This window comes from Salvelinus namaycush, chromosome 28 (assembly GCF_016432855.1).
Source record: "Salvelinus namaycush isolate Seneca chromosome 28, SaNama_1.0, whole genome shotgun sequence".
In the NCBI taxonomy this organism is placed as follows: domain Eukaryota; kingdom Metazoa; phylum Chordata; class Actinopteri; order Salmoniformes; family Salmonidae; genus Salvelinus; species Salvelinus namaycush.
In genome coordinates this window covers 36,592,388-36,614,434 of record NC_052334.1, presented here as the reverse complement: position 1 = coordinate 36,614,434, position 22,047 = coordinate 36,592,388, and positions in this window count along the sequence as shown.

Below are 22,047 nucleotides of genomic sequence, written 5' to 3'. Positions count from 1 at the left end.
TGTGAGAGGTGAAATGGGGTTTCTAGGTATTTCTATGGTCAAAAGAGAGATCTTGGAATGACATGACCCCGAATTCCTTTGTTCAGGAAGACGCATAAAGGTCATCAGTATTGGCTTCTGAAAAGCATTCGCTATAGACGTCTAATATTTCCGGCTTTGATTTTATTTGATAAATGTGATAATATCATCGTAAAGTATGTTTTTTCAATATAGTTTAATCAGATTATTGAAATTTTTTCGGGAGTTTAGGCGTGTTGCGTTCTCTGCGTTTGTTCACGAAGGAGAGCTTAGCGCCACTTGGCTAGTTTTGCTTGCTAATTCGAGAGGGAAAAAGGCCATTCTAAAACCAAACAATGATTGTTCTGGACAAAGGACCCCTTGTACAACATTCTGATGGAAGATCATCAAAAGTAGGACCCATTTATGATGTTATTTCATATATCTGTCGAACATGTTTACTATTAGTTTGCGCCCAGATTTTGGGCGCTCTCTCGCTATAACGTAAGCTGCATGTCGTACTGAAGTTATTTTTAGAATTCTAACACGGCGATTGCATTAAGAACTAGTGTATCTATCATTTCCTATACAACATGTATTTTTTAGTAAAGTTTATGAATAGTTATTTGGTCAGAATAGGTGAGTGTCAGAAATATATCCGGACATTCTGGGAAAAAGATGCTAAGTTTTCACAATGTATAACCACGGATTTCAGCTCTAAATATGCACATTTTCGAACAAACCATATATGTATTGCGTAATATGATGTTATAGGACTGTCATCTGATGAAGTTTATGAAGGTTAGTGAAATAATTAATATATTTTGCTGGTTTTGTCGCTATCAATACTGTTGCCATGAATCAATGCTGTTGTGTGGTAGGCTATTGTAGTAAGCTAATATAATGCTATATTGTGTTTTCGCTGTAAAACACTTAAAAAATCGGAAATATTGGCTGGATTCACAAGATGTTTGTCTTTCATTTGCTGTACACCATGCATTTTTCAGAAATGTTTTATGATGAGTATTTAGGTATTTCACGTTGGTCTCTATAATTACTCTGGCTGCTTCGGTGCTATTTGTGATGGTAGCTGTGATGGTAGCTGCAATGTAAAACTGATTTATACCTGAAATATGCACATTTTAGCGGAACTCCTCCCACATTCCACTGAAAAAGCAGAGCGCGAAATTCAAAAAATATTTTTTTGAAATATTTAACTTTCACACATTAACAAGTCCAATACAGCAAATGAAAGATACACATCTTGTGAATCCAGTCAACATGTCCGATTTTTTAAATGTTTTACAGCGAAAACAGCACGTATATTTATGTTAGCTCACCACCAAATACAAAGAAGGACAGACATTTTTCACAGCACAGGTAGCATGCACAAAGCCAACCTAACTAACCAAGAACCAACCAAACTAACCAAGAAACAACTTCATCAGATGACAGTCTTATAACATGTTACACAATAAATCTATGTTTTGTTCGAAAAATGTGCATATTTGAGGTATAAATCAGTTTTACATTGCAGCTACCATCACAGCTACCGTCAAAAATAGCACCGAAGCAGCCAGAGTAATTATAGAGACCAACGTGGAATAACTAAATACTCATCATAAAACATTTCTGAAAAATGCATCGTGTACAGCAAATGAGACAAGCATCTTGTGAATCCAGCCAATATTTCAGATTTTTTAAGTGTTTTACAGCGAAAACACAATATAGCATTATATTAGCTTACTACAATAGCCTACCACACTTCCGCATTCATTCATCAAGGCACGTTAGCGATAGCAATAGGCACGTTAGCGTTAGCGAATAAACCAGCAAAAGATATTAATTTTCACTAACCTTCATAAACCTTCCTCAGATGACAGTCCTATAACATCAGGTTATACATACACTTATGTTCTGTTCGAAAATGTGCATATTTAGAGCTGAAATCAGTGGTTATCCATTATGCTAACGTAGCTTCTATTTCCCAGAATGTGCGGATATTTCTATTAGACTCTCACCTATTCTGACCAAATAGCAATTCATAAACATTACAAAAAAATACATGTTGTATAGGAAATGATAGTAACACTAGTTCTTAATGCAATCGCAGTGTTAGAATTCTAAAAATATCTTCATTACGACATAAGGCTTATGTTATAGCGAGGAGAGTGGCCAAAACCTGGGCGCAAAACTACTAGTACACAGTTCGACACATATATGAAATAGCATCACAAAATGGGTCCTACTTTTGGTGATCTTCCATCAGAATGTTGGACAAGGGGTCCTTTGTCCAGAACAGTCGTTGTTTGGATTTAGAACATCGTTTTTCCCTCTTGATTTAGCAAGCACACTGGCCAAGTGGCGCGAAGCTCGCCATCGTCAACAAACACAGACAACGCAACACGCCTAACGTCCCGAAAAAATTTCAAGAATCTATTAAAACTATATTGAAAAAACATACTTTACGATGATATTGTGACATGTATCAAATAAAATCAAAGCCGGAGATAGTATTCGCCTATAACGACGGCTTTTCAAAAGGCAATTCCAGGTCCATCTGCGCGCTCTCCAGAAAAAAAAAATGGATGACTCGTCGTGCCAAGATGATTTATTCCACCTCAGACCAAGATAAACACTTCCTTTCTTCTCTCACGTCCTCTTGACATCTAGGGGAAGGTGTATGACGTGCATGTATACTCATACGTGTCATGCCCATTTATAGGCAGGCCCTTGAACAGAGCATAATTTTCAGACTTTCCACTTCCTGGTCAGAAAGTGTGCTGCCAAATGAGTTCTGTTTTACTCACAGACAAAATTCAAACGGTTTTAGAAACTAGAGAGAGTTTTCTATCCAATAGTAATAATAATATGCATATTGTACGAGCAAGAATAGAGTACGAGGCCGTTTAAATTGGGCACGTTTTTCCCCCAAAGTGTAAATAGCTGGTGATTTTATTTGGCCCCCCAAGTTTTTTCTATATTTTTATTAGTGGACATAAAAGACAGAAGAAACACCAGAAAATCAGCTCCAAGTGATTTTCATTTTGGAAATCTGTTCCTAAGTATTCCCACACAAAATAGAGAGATATATGTGATCGTGAGCCAGGTTTGGAATTATTATGTTTTCGTCTGTTTGGCCTATATCTGTTTGGGATTCTTGCGGTCAATTTGCAGTATACAAATTATTTGTAATTATGTTCCGGCCCCCTGACCATTCGCTCAAGAAAGAATCATCCCGCGGGTGAATCTAGTTGAGGATCCATGCTATAAGTTCATATTCCATGAGGTCCCTAACAAACTGTGATATTCTAGCTCTGTCGTCCCGTGGATACTTTTTCAAAGTAATTACCAAACACTGAAAAACTAGCAATTCACAAGTTTATACAGCAAAATTCTTAACACCGAGGTTAGGGAGATCTTTTGCCATGGAAAAAACGGAATATCTCAAGATTAGAGGAAATGTTGTCTCAGTAATTCATTTTCTTGGTCTTTCTCTCAGAAGTGGTAGCCATTGCAACTTTGCTTGGCTCGTGGGGGTGACTCAACTCTCCACTCTCTCGAAAATGAAAATCTTTAAAGAGTAGGCCCGGCTCTCCTGGCTCTGGCTGAAAATGAGTCTCGCTGCAAACGCTGCTGCATTTTTTTATGAGAACATCTGCTGCCCCGCTTCTCTTGTAGAAAGCATGGCTTGCTTAATCACACAGTTTATCCCTCTCGTCCCTCTTACTGGGACAGAGAAGGCGGAGAGATCTGGTAGCTGGCTAGTTGCTACATTGAGGAACAGGGGATGAGGGATATTTGATATCAGAAATTAAACACATTGGTTGAAAGTTGAAAGGGGGAGAGAGGAAGGCGGTAGTAGAGTGGAGGTGGTGAAGGGGATGTATGTGTGAACATATAGACGGCTCGGGCTCCTTCAGGTGCTGGTGTCCCTGAGACTGTTGTTTGGAGTGGAGCGGAAGGGAAGGGAGGGGAGGACTGGACATGGTTCTTGCCTGCAGCTGGGAGACGTGTGCCCCAAAACATTCCCCTACCTCTGGGATAGCGTGGGGTTGGTTCGCCCCTCCTTAGGCCCCAGGAATCACAACCTACAAAAGATGAGAGATGATTCAGAATTTTCACCAATCGTATGTCCTCTGTAGTACCTTATGTCCTCTGAGGTTGCTTTTTGAAATGTTGGAAGAGACTGTATGATAGATAATTATATTGAATAAATCTGTAGGTCATAAGCATGACGCAGATTGTAAATGTTTCCTTTCCTGTTTTATCCAATGCAGTTATATGCATTACTGTAACAATTAGCATTGGTCTCCATAGTAGCATATACAGTAGCTAAGCCAAGATCGCAGATGAATGAAACTTGGAAACATTATGAAGCGTGTTGCGTAACCAGATAAAGTAATTAGAGAGTGAAGCATGACAGCATGGGAAAACGCAGCACCAGCATGTGGTTACTAAGTAATAAAAGGCAATGCTCTGGAAGGATAGAAAAGCTGTGTGTGTGTGTGTGTGTGTGTGTGTGTGTGTGTGTGTGTGTGTGTGTGGTGTGTGTGTGTGTGTGTGTGTGTGTGTGTGTGTGTGTGTGTGTGTTATAGAGTGACAGGCAGCAGGGAGGTACTGTAGACTGCCCCCCTCATCAGACTGCAGTGAAATAGAAGCTGGTACAATGCTGGAGACTGCTAGCCTCTCAGTGAACCTCCTCTGAGGCTCATCTCCTAGCCAATTAAATAGTTCCGATAATGCACCCTGAATGATGCACTGCGCCTGGCAGCTTTATAAACATCCGCCGTGTCTCCAGATCAGACACCAGGCTCTGCTGCTCGACACTGTGAGTTAGATCATGCACAGTGAGTGGGTCAGGTCCTTACACACACACACACACACACACACACACACACACACACACGTGTACGGTTAGGCATACACACACGCATACCGCCACACACACACATACAAGAAACAAGAAACGCGTGTAGAAACACACACCCCAACTCCAACCCTCTCTCCCACCATCCAGAATGGTACACCCAGTCAACCCCAAAGCGCTCCACACACCATTATCTTATCTGATTACTGTACGCTGGCCCATGCAGACTAGCTGGAGACAGTGCAGTGTAAAATAACATGCCTCCATATGACTTGTGGTTGCTACATGAGATATGCCACCACCACATGTCATACAGCTGGTAATATCAGACCTGCCTGACAGTTTCATTGTTCAGTGCTGTATTCAAGTGCTGGGGCCCAGACAGACAGGCATATCAGTGCTGTGGCTATGGCCCATAATCATGCAGTAACTCACAAGGACTCACCGTTGTTTGTCATTCCACGTACCACTGATGAAATCAGCAAAGGGAGATACAATTTAGATTGGGTTTCTGATGAATGATTTCTTTTAGGTTTTCAATGCTACGGTATCTCTGCCTTTTCAGCTGACAGATTTATTTTCCAGCAATGTTAAAGTACGCAATTACTATGTAATTGCACCTAGGTTCCTATTCTCATAAACTCAATGGTGGGGTTGTGTCCCAAATACACCCTATTCCCTATACAATGCAGGTAGTCCATGGTTATCAAGCTCCAATTACCCTCCAAGAAGGTTTTAATGCTGTATAAACAGATGCCATCTCAGTTGATGTGCTCACTAACAATGGCTAGATAATAAGAACCAGTGGGTTTAGAATTCATATGTAGGGCAGAGAAACATATGCTCTTTATAGTGCATCCAAATGATGCAGGTAATGGTCTATTCTACCCTACAGTATAATAATCGGTGATGATCTACTCTATCCTACATTACAATAACTGGTGATGGACAGCAGGGGGGCGCGGGGGCCCCCCCAAAAACATTTTTTAATGTAAATTATTACAAACCTTAGAAAGATATTTATACCTTGTCAGAAATGTCCAGATCATCTAGCCCATGTCAGCTAACAATTTCTAGCTAGGATTTTTTTGTAGTGTTTGAGTCACTCAAATATCCCATAACTACACATTAGACATGACAAAATGTATAGAATTGCAGGAGATAAGCTTTAAACCTCTCCAAAATCATGAGGTTTGTGTCATGAACAGTGCTTGTGCCCGTTGCGCTGACGGAATGTTCCCCAGTGCTGGAACGGGGACCTGAGTGAAACAGTTTGGGAACCTCTGGTCTACTCTACCCTACAGTATCATAGCAACTGGAAATGGTCTACTCAACTGTACAGTATCATAACAACTAGTGATGGTCTACTCTACCCTACAGTATCATAACAACTAGTGATGGTCTACTCTACCCTACAGTATCATAACAACTAGTGATGGTCTACTCTACCCTACAGTATCATAACAACTAGTGATGGTCTACTCTACCCTACAGTATCATAACAACTAGTGATGGTTGGCGCCCCCCCTTGGTTTGTGCTGTGGTGGAGATCTTTGTGGGCTATACTCAGCCTTGTCTCAGGATTGTAAGTTGGTGTTTGAAGATATCCCTCTAGTGGTGCGGGGGCTGTGCTTTGGCGAAGTGGGTGGGGTTATATCCTTCCTGTCCGGGGGTATCTTCGGATGGGGCCACAGTGTCTCCTGACCGCTCCTGTCTCAGCCTCCAGTATTTATGCTGCAGTAGTTTATGTGTCGGGGGGCTAGGGTCAGTTGGTTATACCTGGAGTACTTCTCCTGTCTTATCCAGTGTCCTGTGTGAATTTAAGTATGCTCTCTCTAATTCTCTCGTTCTCTCTTTCTTTCTCTCTCTCTGAGAACCTGAGCCCTAGGACCATACGTCACGGCAAACCAGGCATGATGACTCCTTGCTGTCCCCAGTCCACCTGGCCTTGCTGCTGTTTCAGTTTCAACTGCTCTGCCTGCGGTTATGGAACCCCTACCTGTCCCAGACCTGCTGCTTTCAACTCTTAATGATCGGCTATGAAAAGCCAACTGAAAATTATTCATGATTATTATTTGACCATGCTTGTCACTTATGAACATTTTGAACATCTTGGCTCTCTCTAATTTTCTCCTTCTGTCTTTCTTTCTCTCTCTCGGAGGACCTGAGCCCTAGGACCATACGTCAGGACTACCGGGCATGATGACTCCTTGCTGTCCCCAGTCCGCCTGGCCTTGCTGCTATTCCAGTTTCAACTGTTCTGCCTGCGGTTATGGAACCGCCACCTGTCCCAGACCTGCTGTTTTCAACTCTTAATGATCGGCTATGAAAAGCCAACTGAAAATTATTCATGATTATTATTTGACCATGCTTGTCACTTATGAACATTTTGAACATCTTGGCATAGTTCTGTTATAATCTCCACCCGGCACAGCCAGAAGAGGACTGGCCACCCCTCATAGCCTGGTTCCTCTCTAGGTTTCTTCCTAGGTTTTGGCCTTTCTAGGGAGTTTTTCCTAGCCACCGTGCTTCTACACCTGCATTGCTTGCTGTTTGGGGTTTTAGGCTGGGTTTCTGTACAGCACTTCGAGATATTAGCTGATGTACGAAGGGCTATATAAAATAAACTTGATTGATTGATTGGTCTACTCTACCCTACAGTATCATAACAACTAGTGATGGTCTACTCTACCCTACAGTATCATAACAACTAGTGATGGTCTACTCTACGCTACAGTAGCATAACAACTAGTGATGGTCTACTCTACCCTACAGTATCATAACAACTAGTGATTGTCTACTCTACCCTACAGTATCATAACAACTAGTGATGGTCTACTCTACCCTACAGTATCATAACAACTAGTGATGGTCTACTCTACCCTACAGTATCATAACAACTAGTGATGGTCTACTCTACCCTACAGTATCATAACAACTAGTGATGGTCTACTCTACCCTACAGTATCATAACAACTAGTGATGGTCTACTCTACCCTACAGTATCATAACAACTAGTGATGGTCTACTCTACCCTACAGTATCATAACAACTAGTGATTGTCTACTCTACCCTACAGGCTTAAGTGTCTTTTTGTTTAGCCTAACATTTTGTTGAACGTACTACGCTGTGTCCTGAATAATAAAAATAAAAATATCATTGGGTGTTCGTGCAATAGCCTAGCCTAGCTCTCGAAAACTCTAGTTGGCGTTTTGCATTCTCCCTACAGTTTTCAGCAGTTAGCTTCGCCCACTACTGGCTCAAGTGAACTACAATTCCAATGCTCTATTGTAACATTTACAAAAGTCAATAATCATCGCTTGCGATACGGCTTTCGAAACCCTTATCTTTCATCAGATAGAAAGAATCTTTCAAAATAAAAAAAATGAAATACTTACTGTACTTACAAAACTACACTTGACTTCCACTACACTTACCCTTCCGCCTACACACAGGTGTTCGCCTCTGTCTTCCGTCTGTTTTCCGTAAGCTGGAATATGAAGATATGGCCATGTGGGAACACTAACCCTAACCCTATGAAAGAGTGTATCAATATCACCTTTTGTTTTTTGAAAATGATTTCTCGCTGACAGTCAACTGGGTGGGAATTCTTATGGGTTGTAGCCTCGACGGTGCTGCCCATGCTGTCACAGACACTATTATGGCACAGACATAAAGATGAGTCCTCGTTCTGGTTAACAATTTTACATTTACTATGTGTATCACTCCACCTTCCTCAGTGGAGTCCTGACCAGGGGTATCAAACTCCAATGTGTACGGGATGTACCTGTTCTGTTGGCGTAGTTACCGGACCAGTGGGAAGAGGTGTTGATGACAGTTATGCGTCCCGGTGTGATCTCAACAAACAGCCGCTGTGCCAACACCATGCCTGATGATGACAACCAGATACTATTTCTTCACCCTGGATCACTGTAAACACACACCTAGTCTCTCTCTGTGTGTATGTTTGCTGCGCGTGAGCGAGTGAGTAATGGGTCTGTATATGCAAGTGTGTGTGTGTACAGTGTAGGATTTACGTTTTGTGTATATGAGTCTACTCTGAGTCCGTGTACACCCTCTATTACATGCCTGTGTTTTTGTTTTCACACACTTTTCTTATGTGTGATTTTTTCTGCGTGTTTTGTGACATCCCTCTCTCGCTCGTCTCCTTAGATATGTGGTGCTCCCCAGACCAGTGTTTTGAGGCAGGATGGACTACACTGTTCATCTGAGCTTGCCCCTCCACTCTGCACTCTGTGATGTCCAGTCCCCATACACACTGATCAAGTCAGTTAGTTCCCACCCACACACACTGTTTTACACCGAGACACAACTGGGTCTTTTGCGTAAATCGTGCATTGACGTCACCTGCATAAAAATTGGAGCTACAAGGATTTTCAGTCGGGATTCAGCATTCTACTCTATTCAATCTAATTCCATCCTCTGTATCTTTCTGTCCTGTCTATAGATTGTGCTGATGCCCCACTGTAAGAACCTGGAGATCTTTGCTGGTTCTGAGGGAGGTGACGTGGCCACCAACAGTGCCTGGGACACGTTCCAGCATTACAGCTGTTTGGAGAACAGCCAGACCGTCTCCACAGACAACTGCTGTAACTTCATCTTTAGCTTGTCAGTTCTGATTCAACAGCACTCCCAGAAGTCATGTATGACTGCTTAACATCTTTAAACATACTGTATGCTCATGTATGTGTTTCTTAACTAAAGGTCTGAGGAAGGTTTCTTATGGCTCAATAATACGAACGGTGCAGATTTGTTTACCTCTGCTCAGACCCATTTCATATTGAGGCAAACATGCAACAGCTCCGTGCCCTTTAATCTTTCCTCGATTCCTTGCATCCTTTATCTGTGCCTCCTTCTAAAACCCCATCAGAGTGGATGGCCCAAGGTTCCTCCCCTTAGACCTCCAATGGGCTTTGAGAAGGATGTGAGTAGGGGGGAAGTGAGAGGTTCAGCTGAGATTAACTGGGACAGAGCTCATGTCATTGTTTTAGGTGGAATCTTATGTTGTTGATTGATTCATTTAATCTGTTTGCACATACAGCACCAGTCAAAAGTTTGGGCACACCTCCTCATTCAAGGGTTTTTCATTATTTGTACTATTTTCTACATTGTAGTACATCAAAACTATGAAATAACCAAAATATGTTTTAGATTTTAGATTGTTCAAATTAGCCACCCTTTGCCTTGAGGACAGCTTCGCACACTCTTAGCATTCTCTCAACCAGCCTCACCTGGAATGCTTTTCCAACGGTCTTGAAGGAGTTCCCACATATGCTGAGCACTTGTTTGCTGCTTTTCCTTCACTCTGCAGTCCAACTCATCTCAATTGGGTTGAGGTTGGGTGATTGTGGAGGATAAAGAAAAACCCTTAAATGAGTAGGTGAGTCCAAACTTTTAACTGGAACTATATATCTTTGTTCTACTTGTGCTCTTTCCACAGATGGCTCTGGCTTGCTCATAACATCTGATCTGATGAGACTCCCTATACGACTTTATTACTGCCTGTACTCAATAAAACGTCCAATGCCAAATGTAAATAATTTGGCACTGTAATTTCATAAACAATGGTATTTCCCAATCAGACAATTACTGTCACGCCCTGATCTGTTTCACCTGTCCCTGTGATTGTTTCCACCCCCTCCAGGTGACGCTTATTTCCCCCAGTGTATTTATCCCTGTGTTTCCTGTCTCTCTGTGCCAGTTCATCTTGTACGTTTAGTCAAGTCAACCTGCGTGTTTTTTCCCTGTACTCCTTTTCTATTCTCTTTTGCTAGTCTTCCCGGTTTTGACCACTGCCTGACTCTGGACTACTTTCCCGCCTGTCTGATCATCCTGCCTGCCCTGACCTTGAATCTGCCTGCCCTTCGGTACCTATTGGACTCTGAACTGGTTTTGACCTTTTTGCCTGTACACAACCGTTCTCTTGCCTACCCCTTTTTGGATGAATACACATTGTAAGACTCCAACCATCACCCTCCTGTGTCTGCATCTGGGTCTCGCCTGGTGCCTTGATAAATTACTATAGAAACAAATCTGTTTTTCTCAGTTAACTTCTACTTCCACACAAACCCGGATCCGGGAGCACCCCCATCAGTAAAAAAGCTGACTAGCATAGCCTAGCATAGCGTCACAAGTAAATACTAGCATCTAAATATCATTAAATCACAAGTCCAAGACACCAGATGAAAGATACACATCTTGTGAATCCAGCCATCATTTCTGATTTTTAAAATGTTTTACAGGGAAGACACAATATGTAAATCTATTAGCTAACCACGTTAGCAAAAGACACCACTTTTTTTACTTCACCATTTTTTTCCTGCATAGGTAGCTATCACAAATTCGACCAAATAAAGATATAAATAGCCACTAACCAAGAAACAACTTCATCAGATGACAGTCTGATAACATATTTATTGTATAGCATATGTTTTGTTAGAAAAATGTGCATATTTCAGGTATAAATCATACTTTACCATTGCAGCCACCATCACAACTCTCACCAAAGCGACTAGAATAACTACAGAGAGCAACGTGAATTACCTAAATACTCATCATAAAACATTTCTGAAAAATACACAGCGTACAGCAAAAGAAAGACAAAGATCTTGTGAATCCAGCCAATATTTCAGATTTTTTATTAAGTGTTTTACAGCGAAAACACAATATAGCATTATATTAGCTTACCACAATAGCCAGAAACACAAGCCATTTACCAGCAGCAAAGGTTAGCGATCGTAACAAACAAGCAAAAGATATATAATTTTTGACTAACCTTCATAAACTTCTTCAGATGACAGTCCTGTAACATCATATTACACAATGCATATAGGGTTTGTTCAAAAATGTGCATATGTAGCGGCACAAATCGTGGTTATACAATGTGATTAGTAGCCAAACTTCAAGCAATCTGTCCGGCGCCATCTTGGAGAGGCACCTAATCTAATCGATAACTAATCATAAACTTGACTAAAAAATACAGGTTGGACAGCAAATGAAAGATACATTAGTTCTTAATGCAACCGATGTGTTAGATTTTTAAAATTAACGTTACTACTACATACAGCGTGCGCTAAAGCGAGACCGCACCGAAATTCATGGCGGAATTATTGTTTAACATTTTTCAACATAAATACGAATTAACAGCATAAAGACTTCTTACTATTTGACGAGCTTCCATCAGAATCTTGGGCAAGGTGTCCTTTCTCCAGAACAATCGTCTTTTGGTTGAAAGATGTCCTCTTCTCCTGTAGAATTAGCAGCTAACGCTAGCTATGTGCCGGAGAGGTGTCCAACTCGTGATAGCGCGTGACAAAGAAATTCCAGAAAATTGCAATAAACTGATATAAACTGCTATAAGTCGGTTTAAATTAACTACCTTATGAAGTTTTTAAGACAAAAATCAAATTAAATCAGAGCCGGAGATATAGAACTGCTAAAAACGAAAGCTTTTCAGGACGCCATGGTGATGTCCCTCCTGCGTCAGGCCCCCCGTTGAAAAGGTCGGACCTTCCGTTCCAAGAGCTTTTATAGTGCCCCAGATGGTGCAATCCACTCCATTCAAATTCTCACCGCTTACTGACATCTAGAGGAAGGCGTATGCAGTGCATGTAGCCCCATAGCTTACATGGGAATTTATAAACTGACCCTAGAACAGAGACCTCGATTTCAGAAATCTCACTTCCTGACAGGAAGTGTGCTACAGAATGAGTTCTGTTTCACTCAGAGATATAATTCAAACGGTTTTAGAAACTAGAGAGTGTTTTCTATCCAATAGTAATAATAATATGCATATTGTACGAGCAAGAATTGAGTACGAGGCAGTTTAATTTGGGAACGAAATTATTACAAAGTCCAAACAGCACCCCCTATTGAGAAGAAGTTAAATGTTTGGTGAATGCCTTAGACCTTCTTTGCATGCGTGTATACCATGATGACACGTTAACCTGCATTTAGCTGGTTAATCATATTAGTGCCAGTTTACATTAGGTTCTGCCCTTCAGTTTCTCCATATAATTCACATTCCCCATAATGCTGTGTGTATGTATGCCCTTGGGCTTAATAAATATCCTAAATATTGGATCCTGCCTTCATCTCAATTCTTACACGTTCTCTCTTAACTAGCCCACTAGTCCTTCCTTTCTTTCAATGTTATCATCAAATACGCAATTTTAATGTGTGTTATTCCCAACAATGGAGTCATTATATTTAGCTAGATTAAAGGATTACAGTACCTAGTGTATAATGAATGAACTTGTTAGATCACAGCCACATTATGCCCATAATCCACCTATTATTTTATACATTGGGGTTAACTCCCTCATATCAAGCAAAGACATACCAGACACTTTGTGGAAAGGTGAAGAAAAACAATTAGCTAGTGGTGGTCTGTGGTGTAACTTAGCTATAGCCGACTGTCTGCTTGTCATCTTACAGACAAACAAATGTTGCTGGCTAACAAGTAATTAGCTAGCTAACTTTAGCAAGTAGATTCCACTCAACTCAAGGTATAGTTTAGCTATTTCATTTATTTCCCAATTATTTTGCTTATGTATCAAGTTAAAGCTGCCTTTCTCAAGTCATGTGGCGCTTCCTGTTCAAGCCGGGTAGCAAGCTAAACAGACGGCTCTGAAGCGCACCTGTTTGATGTCATGCACCCAAGAAGACTCGACCAATCACACAACACTGGACTGGCCAAGGGAAAGCATTTGTTAGTTCATCCATCACTCAAGTGGAAGTGACCAATCTAAGGTTTTCAGACACGCACCCGCCTCAAAGTCCTCCCCCACCAGCCTGAACTCCAATTGAGAAAAAAGATACATTGAAACTAGCGGATGAAAGAGTCACCGACTATTTTATTTTTGCTTCTGCTGCAGCCTTCACTGTAAAATATAACACATTGCTGCGCTGCTTCAACCCTACATTATCATAACAACTTGTGGCCTACATTACCCTACATTATCATAACAACTTGAATATCACCTGATGCATCCAAGTGACCTGTAAGACAATTTAAAATCTATCCACAATTCGCCTATGTCATGCATTATGCACAGCTCATAGGGTGTTATAATGTGCTTATATCCCGTTATGAAGATGGTATTTGTAGGAAGTGCTGCCATGAATCCTTGGTGGGTGACCGGGGGCAGGCTACAGTCTCCCATTCCATCCATCCACTTTGGATGTCCATCCACTCTTTCTCATTTCCTAGGTGATTTCCTGAGCTGTCACTCTAGTTCGAAGAACTCAGTGAGAGGAAGAGTGGCTGAAGTGGTCAGTGCATGACATGGCGTAGGGACAAGACATAGGAAAAAAGAGACGGAGGGGTGGTCTCAGACAACCTGTCCTCCCTGTCCGTGTGGCCACACTCGTCTTCTCGTCTCTCGTTTTTCTCAGCGCTTTGGCCAAGCCGGGGCAGGCAGTAAATCCACTTTCTTTTGGCTGGGTGTTCCTGCTGACACCTTCATGAGCTCACACAGTGGGGAGAGAGAAGAGAGAAAAGAGGAGAGGGAGGGGAATAGGAGACAATTAAAGACAGAGAGACAAAAAGAGAGAGAATAGAGAAAAGGTGAAAAAGAGAGAAGAGACAGAGTTTTGAAAAAAGGGAAAAGAGAGAAGATAGAGAGAAGAGAGAGAGAGTCACAGTGTGTCTTGGCAAGAAATGCCGTGTCAGATTCCCTGAGAGCAGTGTTGTCCCGGAAAGGTCAGTCAGTGTAACAGAGATAGGCCAATAGAACAGCGTGCCGTAGGTAGAGCCGAGTTGACTTTTCACATTACAATGTTACACTGCACATATTCATCACACAAGTCGGCCAACTATTCCACTCAAGTGGCGCTTGTGTTTGGGGAGCTCAGCTCTCATATTGTCTTTGTACTTCTTTACCTCCTCACTCAGTCTCAAGAATGTTATTGATGTCATGGTTTGTGTGGGGCTCCCACTGACTCATAAGTGCTGTGTCGGATAACCTTGTAATTATATCTCCAGCTTTTGTCTCCTAAGGGGGGACCTATGGGTCACAGTTTGTCAGGTGTTTTTGAGATTTGCCAGTTGGGGTGTCTCTTTTTGGGGGAGAGTTACTACAGTGGCTGTGAATGCATCAGTTGAGAAATACTGTGAATGAATGGTTATCAGTTGATTATAGTTATCTCAACAGGATGTAATGTATATGGGGATGTTCAAGATTGTGTCCACATCATTCAGACAATATATTCTCATGTCATGCTTCCAAACATAGAGGTAAATCAAAGTCAAAAAACAATTGCGAGACAAACTGTATGTCCCTTTGTCATTGAGGTTTGAATCAAATCATAAAAACAAATTCCAACTTTTTCAAGCTTATCAAATCGCCATTATACTGCTATTACTGTGCACCGTGCAAATGCATATAATTCTCAGTTCAGAGGCAAACATTATCTCAGTATTTGAATTACCCCTCCACATATACCCTTAAAACATTTCAAAACAACAAGTCATTAAAATAGGAGATTGTCTTCCATTGGCTGTTTATTTTCTTCTATTGCTATGCTCGCAGGTTCCTTTAAATTACATGAGGAAGTATACACCCACAGGGGTGAGTAGAGTGTGTGCGAAGCCCATTTAACATCATTACCACTGGGTTACTCACACAAGATTCATGTAGTCCATGTACACTTTTAAATATAAAGGTGCAAGTTGGAACCAAATAAGGTTCTTGAGAGCGATGCCATTGAGGAATCATTTTAGGGTCTCTGAAGAACAATAAATAGGATTTTTTTTTAAGAACCGGTGTCGAAAGCGTTCCAGAGGGATGCTGGCCCATGTTGACTCCAATGCATCCCACAGTTGTGTCAAGTTGACTGGATGTGCTTTGGACGGTGGACCATTCTTGATACACACATGAAAAACACAGCTGCTTTTCAGTTTTTGACACAAACCGGTGGCTTGTGTCAAAACTGAAAAGCAGCTGGGTTTTTCAAACCGGTATCAAAAACATGGGCCAGCATCCCTGTGGAACGCTTTCGACACCTTGCAGAGTCCATACCCTGACAAATTGGGGCTGGGGGGGGGGGCGGTTCTTAATGTTTTGTACACTCAGTGTATTGTGTACAATATTCCATTAGGGTCTCACTTGGAGAAGGCCACAGACTTACTACCATACCCTGTTAAAGGCACTTAAATATTTTGTCTTGCACATTCACCCTCTGAATGTCTCACAAACAATCCATGTCTCAGTTTTCTCAAAGCTTAAAAATCCTCCTTTATGCCTCTCTATGTTAGTGATGGCTGTTTAACAGTCTGATGGCCTTGATTTAGAAGCTGTTTTTCAGTCTCTCGGTCCCAGCTTTGATGCACCTGTACTGACCTCGCCTTCTGGATGATAGCGGGGTGAACAGGCAGTGGTTGTTGTTGTTGTCCTTGATGATCTTTTTGGCCTTCCTGTGACATCGGGTGATGTAGGTGTCCTGGAGGGCAGGTAATTTGCCCCCAGTGATGCGTTGTGCAGACAGCACTATCCTCTGGAGAGCCTTGCAGTTAAGGGCGGTGCAGTTCCCGTACCAGGCGGTGATACAGCCCGACAGGATGCTCTCAATTGTGCATCTGTAAACGTTTGTGAGTGATTTAAATGACAAGCCAAATATCTTCAGCCTCCTGAGGTTGAAGAGGCGCTGTTGCGATTTCTTCACCACGCTGTCTATGTGGGTGGACCATTTCAACTACTGTCCCGTCAATGTGGATGGGGGGGTGCTCCATCTGCTGTTTCCTGAAGTCCACGATCATCTCCTTTGTTTTGTTAACGTTGAGTGAGAGGTTATTTTCCTGACACCACACTCCGAGGGCCCTCACCTCCTCCCTGTAGGCCGTCTCGTTGTTGTTGGTAATCAAGCCTACCACTGTGGTGTCATCTGCAAACTTGATGATTGAGTTGGAAGCGTGCATGGCCATGCTGTCATGGGTGAACAGGGAGTACAAGAGAGGGCTGAGAAAGCACCCTTGTGGGGCCCCAGTGTTGACGATCAACGGGGTGGAGATGTTATTTCCTACCTTCACCACCTGGGGGGCGGCCCGTCAGAAAGTCCATGACCCAGTTGCACAGGGCGGGGTCGAGACCCAGGGTCTCGAGCTTAATGACGAGTTTGGAGGGTACTATGATGTTAAATGCTGAGCTGTAGTCAATGAACAGCATTCTTACGTAGGTATTCCTCTTTTCCAGATGAGATAGGGCAGTGCGATGGCGATTGCATCATCAGTGGACCTATTGGGTCTAGGGTATCAGGTAAGGTGGAGGTGATATGATATGATCCTTGACTAGTCTCTCAAAGCACTTCATAATGACAGAGGTGAGTGCAACGGGGCGAATATCATTTAGATCAGTTACCTTAGCCTTCTTGGGAACAGGAACAATGGTGGCCATCTTGAAGCATGTGGGGACAGTAGACTGGGATAGGGATTGATTGAATATGTCCGTAAACACATCAGCCAGCTGGTCTGCGCATGCTCTGAGGACGCGGCTAGGGATGCCGTCTGGTCCGGCGGCGTGGCGAGGGTTAACACGTTTAAATGTTTTACTCACGTTGGCCACGGAGAAGGAGAGCCCACAGGCTTTGGTAGCGGGCCACGTCAGTGGCACTGTATTGTCCTCAAAGCGAACAAAGATGTTGTTTAATTTGTCTGGGGGCAAGACGTTGGTGTCCACGGCAGGGCTGTTTATCTTTTTGTAATCCGTGATTGACTGTAGACCTTGCCACATACTATTTACATACTAAACGTATTTGAGCCGTTGAATTGCGACTCTACTTAGACTATACTGACGCTTTGCTTGTTTGATTGCCTTGCGAAGGGAATAGCTACACTGTTTGTATTCGGTCATATTTCCAGTCGCCTTGCCATGTTTAAAAGCGGTGGTGCTGTCATCAATCCACAGTTTCTGGTTAGGAAACGTTTTAATTGTCAGAGTGGGTACCACATCTCCGATGCACTTGCTAATAAACTCGCTCACCGAGTCAGCATACACATCAATATTATTTTCCAAGGCTATGTGGAACATATCCCAGTCCACGTGATCGAAGCAATCTTGAAGCGTGGAATCCATTTGGTCAGACCAGCGTTGGATGAACCTGAGCACGGGCGTTTCCTCTTTTAGCTTTTGCCTGTAGCAGGGGAGAAATAAAATGTAGTCATGATCAGATTTGCAAAATGGAGGATGGTGGAGGGCTTTGTATGCATCGCGGAAGTTAGAGTAGTAGTGATCCAGAGTGCTACCAAATTGTGTCGCGCATTCGATATGCTGATAGAATTTAGGAAGAACTGTTCTCAGATTAGCTTTGCTAAAATCCCCAGCTACAATAAATGCAGCCTCAGCTTATATGGTTTCCAGTTTACATAGAGTCCAGTGAAGTTCTTTCAGGGCTGTCGCAGTATCTGCTTGGGGGGGATATACACGGCTGTGACTATAATCGAAGAGATATCTCTAGGAAGATAATGCTGTCGGCATTTGATTGTAAGGAATTCTAGGTCAGGTGAACAAAAGGACTTGAGTTCCTGTATGTTGTTATGATTACACCATGAGTCGTTAATCATAAGGCATACACCCCCGCCCTTCTTCATAACAGAGAGATGTTTGTTTCTGTCGGTGCGAAGCATGAAGAAACCAGGTGGCTGTACCGACTCTGACAACATATCCGGAGTGAGCCATGTTTCTGTGCAACAGAGAATGTTACAAACAATGTGCATGCAAAAACATAGATATTGACGTGGTTTTGGTTCAACTCTGGTTATTAAAGGGATACTTCAGGATTTTGTCAATCTACTTTCCCAGAGTCATATGAACTCGTGAATTTGTATGTCTCTGTGTCAAGTAGAAAGTTAGAGGTAGTTTTGTGAGCCAATGCTAACTAGTTAGAGGTAGTTTTGTGAGCCAATGCTAACTAGGATTAGTGCAATGACTGGAAGTCTATGAGTATTTGCATGCTAGCACCTAAGAGTCAATTTAAGTCTTGAATCAACACTAGAAATGTTACAGTGAAAAATCAACACTAGTTAACACTGGCCAATTTGCTGTGTGCTATGAAAGGGACACATTTGCAGGCTTCCATACATTTCAATAAACGTTTAGAATTCTGAAGAACCGTAGATGTCACGTCACGAAACCCACACTTAACTCAAAGGTTCTTTATCGGGGAAGAGTTCTCCAAGGAACCTTCAGAGCTGAGGAAGAACCATTTAAGAATCATCATTTCTTTTTCAGTGTAGTAACACATAAGTGGCTAATAACTTCACCCACTTCTAAAAACCTTGGGCCCTGCTTTTCCTTCTCAGGTAATTGTACACACACAGCAATCTGATTCCCCTTTCTCTTTCTCTAACACAACAATGAACCATCCCAGCCTGATATAGTAGTACAGCTCCTATAATATAAACATGATGCTACATTATGCATTATTTCACAGTAAGATTAATCAGTGGGCTTGGCATGGGATAGCTCTGCCAGGAGACATCAGACAAACCCTGCCTGGCTGACTGGCATTATACCCTGGAGAGCCAGCCGGTGATAGAGGAAACGACTTGCCTCTGGTACACAATCTCCCACCGGAATCCATATTGATTACACCTGCCACGGGCGCGTGCAGCATCTCTGTAACTCTGACAGTGCACTGGCGAGGCGATGTGGATAAACGCTCTATCACTGATGTTAGAGGATGTTTGGAAGGCAAGTTGGGGAGTTTTTTTTTTTACGGGTGAACACACTTTGTAGCAGGTGTTATTGAAGTCCATGTGTTGGCTGTTGCATGCAAAGCTACTGTATTTACGAGATTTACAGTGTAATACCAGGTTTATAGCTCTTGTTTATTATTCTAGGTTGTTTTTGGCTACAGGCTTATCTGAGAAAAAAAATGGATTGACAGGACTCGTCGCAATGCACAGAGGGAGTTAGAGTCGGGGAGGTATATTTTTCTATAACACCTAGAACACATCCATGAGCTGTTCTCTTCTTGACTGTTGCTTCTGAAAACCTGATGACTTGTGTGTTGGGAAGAGTAGGGGGAAACTGATTCTTTTGACTAAGCTTCCAGATGAAAAGGCTAGCGGGTACATAGAGCTGTTGATTATTGAGATTAACCACTATCAACTCAATATTTTTATAACAAAGGTGAGAGGACTGTGAAGTCGGTAAACAGCTGCTTTCTTGCGCAGGAGAGCCACAGAGCAGTGGTGTAAAGTACTTAGATGAAAAGAGTAGTTTTTTGGGGTATATGTACTTTACTATTTATATTTTGTACAACTTTTACTTTCACTCCACTACATTCCGAAAGAAAATAATGTACTTTTTACTCCATACATTTCCCCTGACACCCAAAAGTACTTGTTACATTTCAAATGCTCAGGCATAACAGGAAATGTTCCAATACACGTGTTATATTGATAGGTGCGTATATTGGAACCTTTGCTGTTATGCCTGAGCATTTGAAATGTAACAAGTACTTTTGGGTGTCAGGGTAAATGTATGGAGTAAAAAGTACATTATTTTCTTTCGGAATGTAGTGGAGTTGTGAAAAATATAACTTGTTATATTGTGTACCTATCAATACAACGCGTTGCCATTCCTACTGCCTCTGATCTGGCAGACTCACTAAACAAAAATACTGCGTTTGTAAATTATGTCTGAGTGTGGGAGTGTGTCCCTATCTGTCCGTAATTTAATTATTTTTAAAATACAAATCGTGGCGTCTGGTTTGCTTAAAGCAGCAATTTATAACTTTTGGGGTGACACGACCAAATTCACATAGAAATGTGCGTTATAGATCTGTCATTCCCATTGAAAGCAAGTCTAAGATCTAGTAGATCTGTTCTATGTGTGCTATTTATAAGCTTCTTGTTCTTAAGTGTCACCTTTGCGTCTTTTACTTTCGGTTTTGTACACCAGCTTCAAACAGCTGAAAATACAATATTTTTGTTTATAGAAAATATATTTCACAGCGGTTTAGATGGTAGAATTATTATCTACGTTGTACTTGCTTGTTTTGTCACATAATCTGAAATGAGGAAATGGCAGAGGGATTTCTGCCTAGTTGTCACGTTGTTCGTAAATAATGGTCGGACCAAGACGCAGCGCGATATGGGTTCCACATACTTTAATATTAGTGAAACTTAACAAAACAAAACAATAAACGAACAAACCGTGACTACTGAGGTGCTATGTGCACTAACTCAAAACATAAACAATATCCCATAACCCGCAGGTGGAAAAAATGCTACTTAAGTATGATCCCCAATTAGAGACAACGATAGCCAGCTGCCTCTAATTGGGAATCATACCAAAACCCCCAACATAGAAAAAACTACCTAGAACCCCACATAGAAAATATAAACTAGACTAACCCCCCAGTCACGCCCTGACCTACTCTACCATAGAAAATAAAGGCTCTCTATGGTCAGGATGTGACACTAGTGAATCTGTTATTTAAGGAATGTGATGTATAGCATTTACTTTTACTTTTTGCTTTTACTCTAGTATGACAATTAAAGTACTTTTTTCACCACTGTACCAGGTACTTTTAGACTTTTCAAGTAATATTTTACTGGGTGACTTTCACTTTTACTTGTCATTTTCTATTACGGTAATCCCCTTTTGAATACTTTTTCCACCACTGCCACAGAGCGAGCCAGTTAAATGGGTGTAATGGATTCATATGGGTTAGTTAGGTTAAGGAACTAGGATCTAATAGTTAAGTTTTTCTTTACTCCACAACCGTGGGGCTTCTCTCTCTCTCTCTCTCTCTCGCAGTTTCCACATTCTACAACAAAGGCGGCGAGAGAGCGAGATGGAAATGTGATCTATACGCACAATCCCAGGTCATTTGGAATGAGAAATTGTACTCATGAAACATTGACATGCCGCTCAGCACCTCGGCAGCCAGTAAACATGCTGCCTCACCATATGGGAGTAATAGTGTAATAATTAAGATGAGTTTGATTATGTAGGGAAGTTTTGCTGTGTGGTCTTCGTGAAGTCGAGCAAACATTAGCTCTAGCCAATGATTCATATGCTGCAGTATTCTCTGGAGCTTTGTCACACTGTGCATTCTAATTTCTTCTCCTCTCTTCCTGAAATCAGAGTCTAGCCCCCCAACCACTGTGGTAGTATCAGCGTCTCTCTTCGGTAGTGTTCATCAAAGACGAG